Source organism: Schistocerca piceifrons, chromosome X (genome assembly GCF_021461385.2).
Source record: "Schistocerca piceifrons isolate TAMUIC-IGC-003096 chromosome X, iqSchPice1.1, whole genome shotgun sequence".
NCBI classification, from domain to species: Eukaryota; Metazoa; Arthropoda; class Insecta; order Orthoptera; family Acrididae; genus Schistocerca; species Schistocerca piceifrons.
The window spans coordinates 400,595,946-400,609,885 of record NC_060149.1 but is presented as its reverse complement, the minus strand read 5'-3'; the positions used below and the strand labels follow the sequence as shown (position 1 = coordinate 400,609,885).

Genomic DNA, 13,940 nt, shown 5'->3' with positions numbered 1-13,940 from the left:
ACTCCTGACATTGACTCTGGCAGATGGAAGGTTGGACCTATTATGTTACACTTAGTTCCATTGATCAAAATTCCGCTTCCTTCAAGCTCTACACGTTTCGCTTCTGTAAACACTCCTTGCTCAAAACAACTTGCTACTACTACCATATTCTCGTAGCTGGAGATTATCCAATGCATCCTGACCCATAGCAAGCTCAATTTTGGCTCTACAATGTCCCTTGGACAGTCTGTTCCTTTCCCCCCTGACTAAAAATAACTGCACCGTGCATGTGTCCCATATTTGTAGCTTCACAGATCTTCCTCCAACATTTGCTATTTTTGATCCAAACCCAACACCAATCGACTACTTTCATACTTAAATTTATGTTATATGAACTGGTGCAATAAACAAGACTTTCCTGACACAACACTGTCGATAACTAAAAATTTAAACAGGAAATCCTACGACTCTGACGTCGTTCAACACATATTTATTACGGCTTTGCCAAAAAATTTACTTAGACGCATTTATTTCCCCAGAACTGTGTTCGATTTCTCCTCCAACAACACTCCACATGTGTCAGAAGCTACACTTACCTTTTCAGTGACCTGATGACAGAGATCACCATCACCCTTCCTCCCTCATCAAAAGGACTGCTGCCCCTAGCAGGCTGACAATACTGGAAAACATACATATAATACAATGCCCAATTACTCTCGCCAACCCAATGATACATGACAAGAAAACAAAAAAGAAACTACAAATACTCTACGACTTTCTAGATCACAAAGCATATGGTACTTCATGCTCTACTCTATATTCCTGATTTCCTCTGCACTTAGCACCTCTCTTCTCTCTCTCTTTCTTCCTCTTTCCTTCCTGTGACACACCTGGAATCACATCCAGGCAACCCTTAAATGGCTATAACCGCCCAATGTGTACTATCGTCATCCTAGTTGGCAGCTGAAGCTTAACATTAACAGGAGATGTGGTCTCCATAACTTGGTATGGTCCTTGATACCTCGTGAGGAACTTCTTCATTTTCCCTTTTTGCATATAGGGGCTGGACAGCATTACCCATTGCCCCACTTTATACTGTGGTAAACTTCCGACTGTGCGGCTGGTCCCGGCGGAGGTTCGAGTCCTCCCTTGGGCATGGGTGTGTGTGTTTGTCCTTAGGATGATTTAGGTTAAGTAGTGTGTAAGCTTAGGGCTGATGACCTTAGCAATTAAGTCCCATAAGATTTCACACACATTTGAACATTTTTTGGTAAACTTCCTTTCCGCTTCACTGCGTCTTCCTGCCTTTCCAAAACCTCCTTTTTTGCCTTTTGTACCCATTTCTAAACATCCAGAATTGTCTTTGTAAATTGACGTACAGATTCACCAGTCCTTCCTTTCTGTAGCTTCACTAAATAAAACGGTGACGGCATTTTTCGCTCGTACACCACCTCATATGGAGACGAACTGGTATTTGAATGGACTTTCACATTGGATGCATGTACAATATGCTTCAAATACTCGTCCCACTGATGATAAGAATCCACATAAAAACTCAATGTCTTCCCGATTGTTCTGTGTACCTGTTCTGTCCTTCCGTTGGTCTGTGGATGGAACGCACTCATCCTCAACTTCTTTACGTTCAATTTACACAGCTCCTTCATTAAATCTGACATGAAGTTGGTCCCTCAGTCAGTAATTATTGTCTCTGGTACCCCAAACTTCAAAATCCAGTTATTTACTAACTCTTGCGTGACCATTGCTGCCTGTTGACTTGGCATAGCCACCATCTCCACATACCTTGAGAAATGGCCTGTTATTGTCAGAACGAATCTGTTCCCCGTGTTCACCTAAAAGGTCCTAAGACATCAATCCCAGGAAAGAAAATCGACATGTCTCTTTCGGTAATCTTTGTAGCTGTATGTGTTTCAGACTCAGATCTGCTCTCTGCGCACATGGTATACAATTCTTGAAATACTGATCCACATCTCCTTTCCTACCTCTCCGCCACTCTCCTGTTTGTTGCCCTACACCCTCCACGACTGGATAACACGTGATCATGCGCTTCCTTTAAAACCTCATCTCTCAGCTTCACTGGCACTACTACCCTTGGCTCTAACTTCGTTTCCCTGCACAGAAGACTGTCATACATATTAAACTGTGGCTGTGTCCGATACAACTGACAATTGTTGTCCGCATCCTATAATTTTTGCCATACTGCTAGGTCATAACCTATAACTTCTAATTTTCCACCTTCCTACTTAGTGCACCCACATTACCATGCTTCTTCCCAGGCTTGTGCACCACCTCGTAGTCGAATTCACTAAGCCTCACAGCCCATCTAGTGAGTCTAGTGGACAGATCCTTCAACCCCCCACAACCACTGCAACGCAGCATGATGTGTCACTACCCGAAATCTTCTCCCATATAAGTAACATTTATAATATGTGATTCCGTAGATTATGCTAAGCATCTCCCTCTCTGTTGTTGAGTAATTCCACTCTGCAGCATTCAACTGCCTAGCGCATAGGCTACAGGATGTTCTTTCTCATCAATTTCCTGACTAAGAACACACCCTAATGCTTGATTCGATGCATCGCATGCTAGTATAAACTCCTTTCCAAAATCTGGAAACACAAGAACCAGAATTGATGTTAACACTTCATTCAGTTTGTCACACACTTTCCGACACTCTTCTGTCCACTCAAATTTCACACCCTTCCGTAACAATCGTGTCAACGGCTGTGCTAAATCTGGAAAACACTTCATGAACTTTCGATAGAAATTGCAAATTCCGATGAGTGACTGCACTTCCTTAACTGTTTTTGATTTCTGAAAATCCCTTCCAGCCTGTACCTACCTCGGATCTGTTTCCACTCCATCCATACTGATAATATGACCCAAATATTTTACTTTTTCTAATGCAAAATGACACTTCTCCAGGCTCAACGTCAAACAAGCTGCCCTTAACCTCATAGACTTCTCTTAACTGCTGTCTATGTTACTCCATACTACCTGAAAACACTATAATTTCATCCAAATAGACAAGACACTGCCGTGGTTTCAAACCCCTCAAGACACTGTCTAGCAACCTGTGAAACGTTGCTAGAGCATTTTTCAAACCGAATGGCATTCTAATGTACTGGTAATGGCCTCCAGGTGTAGATAAAGCAGTTTTTGGACAATCCTCTGGAGCCACCTTATCAAATCCATCGTAGAAAAGTACTGGCACTGTCTTAAGTCATCCAAAGTCTCCGATATGTTTGGAATGGGATATGCGTCCATTACTGTCTTATTATTGAGGTATCGGTAGTCACAACAGAACCTGTATTTCTTAGTTCCATCAGGAGATTTTTTAGCCACGACAGTGCCCGCTCCCCAGCAACTATTACTATGCTCCATAATACCGCCCGCAAGCTGCTGATCAATGAAATCCTCCACAATCAGCAGCAAATACCTCGGTATTCTGTATAGTTTACGGCAAACAGGTGCGGTGCTTCATTCCCTGTTGGTATCCTATGTTGAACTAATGGGGTTGCTCGTAACGGCCCTTGTGGAAAAAACAAATCCTTAAATTCCCACAATAATTCTTCCATATGCTCTCTTTCTCCTCCTTTCAGATGCTTAATTTTGTCACACAATTCAATTCTATCTGCAGTTAGTGGTTGATTGCTTTGCCTACCTCTCGAACACCAATCTTCGTCATCTGGCACATCCAAATTTGCTACTAAAACTCCTTTCCTCAAGTTCGCGTCTACAGTGCTAAAATTATCCACGTTCACGGGGACTACTCGCCCGTCGTTTCACTCTTGTTTGAGTACAATACCCTTTTTTTTTTTTTTTTTCTTCATCAGTCTACTGACTGGTTTGATGCGGCCCGCCGCGAATTCCTTTCCTGTGCTAACCTCTTCATCTCAGAGTAGCACTTGCAACCTACGTCCTCAATTATTTGCTTGACGTATTCCAATCTCTGTTTTCCTCTACAGTTTTTGCCCTCTACAGCTCCCTCTAGTACCATGGAAGTCATTCCCTCATGTCTTAGCAGATGTCCTATCATCCTGTCCCTTCTCCTTATCAGTGTTTTCCACATATTCCTTTCCTCTCGGATTCTGCGTAGAACCTCCTCATTCCTTACCTTATCAGTCCACCTAATTTTCAACATTCGTCTATAGCACCACATCTCAAATTCTTCGATTATCTTCTGTTCTGGTTTTCCCCACAGTCCATGTTTCACTACCATACAATGCTGTACTCCAGACGTACATCCTCAGAAATTTCTTCCTCAAATTAAGGCCGGTACTTGATATTAGTAGACTTCTCTTGGCCAGAAATGCCTTTTTTGCCATAGCGAGTCTGCTTTTGATGTCCTCCTTGCTCCGTCCATCATTGGTTATTTTACTGCCTAGGTAGCAGAATTCCCTAACTTCATTGACTTTGTGACCCTCAATCCTGATGTTAAGTTTCTCGCTGTTCTCATTTCTACTACTTCTCATTACCTTCGTCTTTCTCTGATTTATGCTCAAACCATACTGTGTACTCATTAGACTGTTCATTCCATTCAGCAGATCATTTAATTCTTCTTCACTTTCACTCAGGATAGCAATGTCATCAGCGAATCGTATCATTGATATCCTTTCACCTTGTATTTTAATTCCACTCCTGAACCTTTCTTTTATTTCCATCATTGCTTCCTCGATGTACAGATTGAAGAGTAGGGGCGAAAGGCTATATCCTTGTCTTACACCCATCTTAATACGAGCACTTCGTTCTTGATCGTCCACTCTTATTATTCCCTCTTGGTTGTTGTACATATTGTATATGACCCGTCTCTCCCTATAGCTTACCCCTACTTTTTTCAGAATCTCAAACAGCTTGCACCATTTTATATTGTCGAATGCTTTTTCCAGGTTGACAAATCCTATGAAAGTGTCTTGATATTTCTTTAGCCTTGCTTCCATTATTAGCCGTAATGTCAGAATTGCCTCTCTTGTCCCTTTACTTTTCCTAAAGCCAAACTGATCGTCACCTAGCGCATTCTCAATTTTCTTTTCCATTCTTCTGTATATTATTCTCGTAAGCAGCTTCGATGCATGAGCTGTTAAGCTGATTGTGCGATAATTCTCGCACTTGTGAGCTCTTGCCGTCTTCGGAATTGTGTGGATGATGCTTTTCCGAAAGTCAGATGGTATATCGCCAGACTCATATAGTCTACACACAAACGTGAATAGTCGTTTTGTTGCCACTTCCCCCAATGATTTTAGAAATTCTGATGGAATGTTATCTATCCCTTCTGCCTTATTTGACCGTAAGTCCTCCAAAGCTCTTTCAAATTCCGATTCTAATACTGGATCTCTTCTAAATCGACTCCTGTTTCTTCTTCTACCACATCAGACAAATCTTCACCCTCATAGAGGCTTTCAATGTATTCTTTCCACCTATCTGCTCTCTCCTCTGCATTTAACAGTTGAATTCCCGTTACACTCTTAATGTTACCACCGTTGCTTTTAATGTCACCAAAGGTTGTTTTGACTTTCCTGTATGCTGAGTCTGTTCTTCCAACAATCATATCTTTTTCGATGTCTTCACATTTTTCCTGCAGCCATTTCGTCTTAGGTTCCCTGCACTTCCTATTTATTTCATTCCTCAGCGACTTGTATTTCTGTATTCCTGATTTTCCCGGAACATGTTTGTACTTCCTCCTTTCATCAATCAACTGAAGTATTTCTTCTGTTACCCATGGTTTCTTCGCAGCTACCTTCTTTGTACCTATGTTTTCCTTCCCAACTTCTGTGATGGCCCTTTTTAGAGATGTCCATTCCTCTTCAACTGTACTGCCTACTGTGCTATTCCTTACTGCTGTATCTATAGCGTTAGGGAACTTCAAATGTATCTCGTCATTCCTTAGTACTTCCGTATCCCACTTCTTTGCGTATTTATTCTTCCTGACTAATGTCTTGAACTTCAGCCTACTCTCCATCATTACTATATTGTGATCTGAGTCTATATCTGCTCCTGGGTATGCCTTACAATCCAGTATCTGATTTCGGAATCTCTGTCTGACCATGATGTAATCTAATTGAAATCTTCCCGTATCTCCCGGCCTTTTCCAAGTATACCTCCTGCTCTTGTGATTCTTGAACAGGGTATTCACTATTACTAGCTGAAACTTGTTACAGAACTCAATTAGTCTTTCTCCTCTTTCATTCCTTGTCCCAAGACCATATTCTCCTGTAACCTTTTCTTCTACTCCTTCCCCTACAGCTGCATTCCAGTCGCCCATGACTATTAGATTTTTGTCCCCCTTTACATACTGCATTACCCTTTCAATATCCTCATACACTTTCTCTATCTCTTCATCTTCAGCTTGCGATGTCGGCATGTATACCTGAACTATCGTTGTCGGTGTTGGTCTGCTGTCGATTCTGCTTAGAACAACCCGGTCACTGAACTGTTCACAGTAACACACCCTCTGCCCTACCTTCCTATTCATAACGAATCCTACACCTGTTATACCATTTTCTGCTGCTGTTGATATTACCCGATACTCATCTGACCAGAAATCCTTGTCTTCCTTCCACTTCACTTCACTGACCCCTACTATATCTAGATTGAGCCTTTGCATTTCCCTTTTCAGATTTTCTAGTTTCCCTACCACGTTCAAGCTTCCGACATTCCACGCCCCGACTCGTAGAACGTTATCCTTTCGTTGATTATTCAATCTTTTTCTCATGGTAACCTCCCCCTTGGCAGTCGCCTCCCGGAGATCCGAATGGGGGACTATTCTGGAATCTTTTGCCAATGGAGAGATCATCATGACACTTCTTCAAATACAGGCCACGTGTCCTGTGGATACACGTTACGTGTCTTTAATGCAGTGGTTTCCATTGCCTTCTGCATCCTCATGTCGTTGATCATGCCCTTTGCTCGGCCTCTTGCAACAGAACACTTTTCCGTTCATCGCTCTGCCTCAACTCGTAAGTATACTCATTAATTGCCTTTATCCTGTCTGCAAATTTCTCCACCGTCCCCACCTGTCCCTTCGCCATTGTACTTAATCTCTCCCTAAAGTACCGAGCACTATTCTGTTTCTTGTGCCTTTGTAAAAGCCCTTCCTTTAACTGCTTAAACTGTCCTGTCTTCTTAAGGCCTCAGAACCCCTCACATATGTTTTTGCTTGACCCGTTAATCTAATTGTGGCTATATGTAACAACTGCTCATCAGACCAACCGTTCATCCCCACTGATGTCTCCAAGTCCTCTACAAACAAATGCACATCCTCAGATGCCTTTCCAGAAAACGGAATAATCAAACTTGCGGCTGCTGAATCAATCTCATGCACCCTAGGCAACGATGACTGATCGGATGCGGTTTCCCGCTCACTTCTAGATGTTAATTCATTTATGAACTGCTTATTGTCTTCTGTCAATTGTGCTACCTTTTCCAACAAAATCCGCACCACTTCTGGTTCTTACACACCTTGCGTCCTTGCATCAGCCATTGTGTTGCTTTCGTTCCCAGTTAGTCCCGAAACAAAATGATTAAGTACAAGAATAATCTGACTTCCTGCAGCTCCGTATCGTCATACTCAGTATCATCATAAACCAATACAAAAGTAATCAAATGCCACGAAAAAAATAAATCTTACTGTCCCACACTAACACTTACTGTGTCAACAAAAATACTACGCCCACACAAACGTCTACAATGTGGCTTTTGACACTTCATACTCAAAACACAAACATAAAAGAAAGAAAACATCCAACACTCAAAAGAACAATTTTGATAGTAGTCACCACATCTTGTGACTGTACTGCAGGCGGTGGGCTCGACCGTCGTACTGGACAGACGTCCGCTATTCTGACAACAAATGTTGTTGTGGCTTCTGCCACCAAATGTATCAGGATGACCAAATGTAGTGGGTGGGTGCCAGGAGATGACGTATTAAAACTTGGTGAGAACTTTCCAAATGATTTATTTGCTTCCACTACAGTGGTCCGTTCACCTCGGTCTGCATCACAGGGCGCCGCAATGCTGAGGAAGCACTTGAGTGGCCTATGCAATGCAACAGCCGCTGTGTCTTGCCGGGCTTGGCCAGCCCACTGAGTTCCGATGATGTCAGGATGGCTCCGCCAGCAGCTGACTTGGCGGCCACCGTCCCTGTTGACTCTGCACTGCTCTGCCGGGAGCCGTAAGCTGGCCTCGCTGCTGCTTCTTCCTCACTGGCATAGCCAAGAACGTGGCAGCAACGACCGTCCATGATCTGGCGTCCGAATGTGTGGCCCTCGCCTCGGAAGTCTCCGGCGTTTGTTGGGAGCATAGACGACTGCCCGCAGTAGTGAGCTGAAGAGTGAGCCACCCTTGGCTGGCTGTAAACCCCGCGTTGGCCTCAGAGGGTCGAACCAACGACCCGTCGTGTACTGGGACGCTGTTGCCCCACCTGTTGCTGCATGTAGCCCGGCAGTGTGACACGCCTCACCGTCTAGGAGAGCTGCCACACTTGAATAAATCTCGTTAGAATATAGCACCTATTTATACTCGGCTGTGCGCCTCTGTTTTGCCAAGCGTGTCGCTTCGCATCACATATGCATAATACTTAAGTTGGCCAGTGGCCCTCTTCTGCCTGTGACTTGCGCCATGGAAACTGCTGTGTACGCCCCTGTGGCCGCTATTTGCCTTCGCAACTGCTGGTATGCATAACTTACTGCAATCCGGCCCACATCTGGCAGTACCTCGTGCTCCCAATATCGCACAAAACTAATTTTCCCTATCCTAAACGGTGGTGCCACTGCATAATGTTGAAGTTCTAGGTAGGTGTGTTTTGAACTATTGTTGCATAAAAAAACAGATAGATATGGGCCTCAATGACCATGTTCATAACAGTTAAACTCCAATGAGCAGTTGCACAATAGCTGTTACCATCTGTTTTTGTGTTACCTGCTTTTCTTTGGATTGTGTGTTGCACGTTGCTTGTTATTATCTTTTTTAAAGGAGTGCAGAGAGTAATATGGTCTATCATTGAGTTTGAACGAGACTCCCACAACCCCAGAAAGGTGTGTGTGTGTTTCTTATGACCTTGTATTATTTGTGCTTTTGCAGAAGCTTAAATGTCTGGTGCAGACTGCCCCTTGTGTGTGAGGAAGTTGGGGCTTGTTACCTTTGAGCTCTCCACTCCCTTTTATGGTCAAAGTTCTCATTTATTTATGGTTGCAGCAGACTGCCACACTAAACTGTCGACACTATACTTGACACTGGGTTTAGGGATATTTCGCCAGAAGATAATTTTTGAGCTGCTACTTTTATTTTGCTTGGACTTTGTGCAAAATGTTTTGGTGTGGAGAACGTCAAATTTTGTAACCTTTAATTACTGAATTTTAAACAGCCTTGCTTTCCTTAATTTTTGTATGTACTATGGTTTTTTTTCATTATTGTACTTCACATTCAAACTACTATATTCCTGTCACACCCTGTCTCCCCTTTCCGTGCTTGTAAATTCCAGAATGAGATTTTCACTCTGCAGCGGAAGGTAGGAGACGAGATATTGGCAGAAGTAAATCTGTGAGGATGGGACGTGAGTCGTGCTTGGGTAGCTCAGTTGGTAGAGCACTTGCCTGCGAAAGGCAAAGGTCCAGAGTTCGAGTCTCGGTCCGGCACACAGTTTTAATCTGCCAGGAAGCTTCATGCTTGTAAATTATTTTGCACCCTTTGTCTGTTGTCGTTGTCTTCAGTCCAAAGCCTGGTTTGGTACAGCTCCCCACACAAGGCTATCTTTGACAGGTCTCTTTAGCTGTTTCTCCCTACTGCACTCTACATACATTTAGTCCTGCTTACTATTTTCAAGCCTTGATCTCCCTCTACAGTTTCTATGCTGTGTACTTCCTTCCATTATCAAACTGACAATTTTTAATGTCTCAGAATGTCCTGTCAACTGATCCATTTCTTTACTCAAGTTATGCTACAAATTTCATTTCCTCCCACTTCGTTTCAGTACTTACTCATTAGTGCTTTGATCTACCCATCTAATTCTAAACATTGTCTGTACCATCACATTAAAAAAAAAAACTTATTTCTCTCGTTTGAAGTGCTTATTGTCCAGGTTTATCTTCTGTACAGGGCTACACTCCATGCAAAAACCTTTAGAGAGACCTCCTAACACTTAATTTTATATTCAGCGTTAACAAATTTATATTTTTCGGAATTGCTTTTCTTGCTATTGCCAGTCTGCACTTTGTGTTTTCTACTTTGGCAAATGCCAGTTATTTTGCTGCTAAAATGATAAAACTTATTTGCTACTTTTAGTGTCTCAGTCCGTAATGTAATATTTGTTAATGTCATCTGATTTAATGTGACTACATTCCACTAACCTTCTTTTACTTTTGTCGATATTCATCCTATAAACTCTTTCCAAGACAAGATTCATTTACTTTTTTTTTCTTTCTTCCAGCTGCTTTTGCAATTCCTTTGCCAACTCCAACAGAGTTACGATGTTATTGGCAAAATGCAAGTGTTTATTTCTTCTCCATTTCCAAAATGCTCTTCACTTTCCTTTACTGCTTGCTCTTGTAGAGACTGAATAATATTGAAAAGAGGTTACAACCTTGTCCCACTTCCTTCTCGAGGACTGCTTTTGTGTCATGCCTTTTGAATCGTATAACTGCAGTCTGGTTTCTGTATGAGTTGTGGATAACTTTTCACTCCCTGTATTCTATCCTTGCTGCATTTAGAATTCCAGAGTGTGTATTCCAGTCCACATTGTCAGAAAATCTATCTACAAATGCCATGAAATGAAATGTAGGTTTGCTTTTCTTCAGTCTCTTTTTCTAAGTACGTTGTGAGGTCAAGGTGGCCTTGTTTGCTCATACATTTATCCAGCACACAATCTGATACTCCCTGAGGTCAGCTTCTGTCAGTTTTTACCATTCCTCTGTGTATAATCTGTGTCACTATTTCGCAACTGTAACTTAATAAATTGATGGTTTGATAGTATTCACACCTGTCAGTGCCTGGCTTCTTTGGAATTGAAATTATCAGATTCTTCTTTAAGACGGCAAGTCTTTTACTTGCCTTATGAATCTTGCATATGCAGTGGAATACTTTTGTTATGGCTGGCTCTCCAAAGGATATCAATAATTCTGAGACAGTCTATACTTCAGTCTTCCAAAGTGCTGCCAAATTCTTCTCATGGATCATATTTTACATCTCATCTTCATTTACTTCCTCTCCTCTTCCTATAATAATATGCTAAAGTCTGTTTCCATTTTATAGACTCTCTAGGTATTCCTTCCACCTTTTAGCCTTCCCATTTTTGGTTACTATGGGTCGAGCATCTGAAATCTTAATATTTGTACAAGTTTTTGTCTTTCCTCCAAAGGTCTCCTTAATTTTCCTATAAGCTGCATCTATCTTTCCCATATCATGCATGCTTCTACAGCCATGTATTTCTCTTCTAACCAGTCCTGCTGTGCCAATTTGCACTTTCTGTCACTCATGTTCTGAACATTGTACTATTCATCTTGTGTGTCAAATAATAGATACAAGGTTCAAAGTTTGTAACTCCAGTGACAACCTTTTACAGGTAAGCATCACGTGTTATTAAATTTTGAGAGCAGAATGTACATTTAAGAAAGAGTCTAAGATACAAATCTGCTTTTATGCTATAGCTGCGCACAATGATAAGCATTGTTAATCTGCACTTCACAGACTGACCTATGAATTGTGTTGTGTACGGTAAAATAGAAAATATAGACAAGTCAATATTTTTAAGTTTAGCTTTCACAGTTTATTACACTTCCATGTCTCGTGAACAGGCACAGTGCAAAATTTATATTTTTTAATAAAACTAACATGGGATATTAAAACTTTGCACCCAAGGTAGACTCGTAGCCAACTAACAGACATTTCTCTGGCCCACTGTTGCCATCTATAAAAATGTGATGACAATGGCTGTTGCATATTGCATTTGTAGAAAATTTGTTAGTACAAAATAAAATAACAGTTTTCCTGTGGCAAGAATTTTTGTGGAAATGCATGTTTAAATAGAAAATTAATAAAATATACTGTGCGAAGATTAAGAAATACAGTCAAATATTCAGTTGGTATTTTGTAAAAAAAAAAAAAAAAAAAAAAAAAAAAAATTATTATTAAGTTAAACGAGACCTTTTTACTAAATTTTTTCTGTAATTGATGCATTAGTCTTGGGTAGTATATCATTCGAAGAAAGAAATCGTGTAATCTACATTCCAAAAATACATAACACAAGGTATGGTGGCAGATCAGATGCTAGACTGTAGTATCACACATTTCGTAATGTCAAACTTGGGTCACCATGGTACAGTGTCTGTAATCTCCGTTTGACTACTTCATTTGGTACATTTTTATATTTCTTCCCTTTCATCAATTAAATTCAATATCTTCTGTGTTATCCAAGGACTTTTACTTGGACTTTTCTTTTTGCCTGCTGGATCCACTGCTGCATTCACTATCTCAGCTCTGAGTTACCAATTTGCTGTCTGTTGTATCTCTTTTCCCTGTTTGTCTATAAGTGCCCAATGCTCTCTTTCAATCTCTCAACAACTTCTGATCCTTTGTTTTAAAAATCAGGTCTCCTTAATTTCGTAACTTTCTGTATTTCCTTCAGCGCAGGTCATAATAAATAAGTTATGGCCAGAGTCCACATCTACCTCTGAGAATGTTTTGTGGTTTAAAAACTGATTCAAAATCTGTGTGCCTTTTATAGAATTATGTAATCTGTTTGAAACCTTCTGGTGTCTCGACGTGTCTTCCTTGCATCCAATCTTATTCTATGATTTTTAAACAAAGTGTCTCAATGTGATCTGTTGCCAGTAGAGTTGACAGTGCATTTGGTCATGTCCCTCATCATTTATTTAGCTTTAATTTAGTAAAAGATTAGTGTACCATATTTTAGATACAACTACTTCTCTAGCTCTGGGATACTGCCTAGCACATGACATTTAAAATTAACATATTTAAAAATAATTTACTTTCATTCCTGTAATATTCCGCAGGAAGAAATGTTTTTTAAATATGGTTAGTTTTATCTACGAGTTCCTATGTCGTCAATGACCGTCAGCTTAGAATTAATTTGTGAGCTTAAAAAATTAAAGACTGAAATAAAGATCTGTGGCGTTGCCCACAATTCTTCTACATATCAGAACCTTAAGTTCCTAATGTCTCGATCTATGTGAAGAAGCAAGATGAAAATTGAATATCCTAGCAAAAATTTGAGACTGTTAGAGACAGAACACAAGCTTAAATTTGTCAGGGATAGTGGAGTCAATCAGCCATGTATTTATCAATGGAACATTTTGGCGTATTTCTCAAGTGATTTAAAAATCTTGGGAAACCTAAATCAGGATGATTGGATGGGAATTTGAACTCTGTTCCTCCCAAAAGAAAGCTCAGTGTGTCAACCAGCTGGGATGCGAGCAATGCTAACTACACCAGTTTCCATAAATCTAGAAATAACTAAAACATGATGTTAGATGTGAGGGGACTTATCCTGGATCTAGAAACATGATATATTTGTCTGTGTTGTCATGCACTATTTATGTTTGTGCTAAGAAAAAGTTTTAGGTGTACAGAATGGTTGTCAGTTTATTACAGCAACACACTGCAGAGTGTGAGCAGAGTAAACAGGAATAATGCACTTAACAGCAATATAACAACTAATGTTGTCTGTGAATCCCAGAGAAAATAAGGAATTCTTCTTGCACAGCTGTTCTCAGTGTTGTAATGATGTGCGGAGCATTCTGAGCAGTGTCAAAAGTGCACCTATGTTTTTTGACCAAGTTGTTGTGATGGTCACAACTTCCATGGAATTACCAGCTTGGTCAAGGATTGTCATAATCTAGGATGAAATAATCTCTTGCACTGACACGGAAATTTTTATGCCTGTATATCTGTTCAGTCAGTGCATGTGACTGCTGTGCGGAGAATGTGGATTC

The 13,940-nt window shown here is 40.8% G+C and overlaps 1 protein-coding gene across 1 annotated transcript in view; it reads left to right on the top strand.

The window, feature by feature from the left end:
* Positions 1 to 13,940, top strand: part of LOC124722873 (DCN1-like protein 4) — a 146,558-nt gene that overhangs the window by 55,866 nt on the left and 76,752 nt on the right. The gene's annotated exons all lie outside the window — the stretch shown is intronic.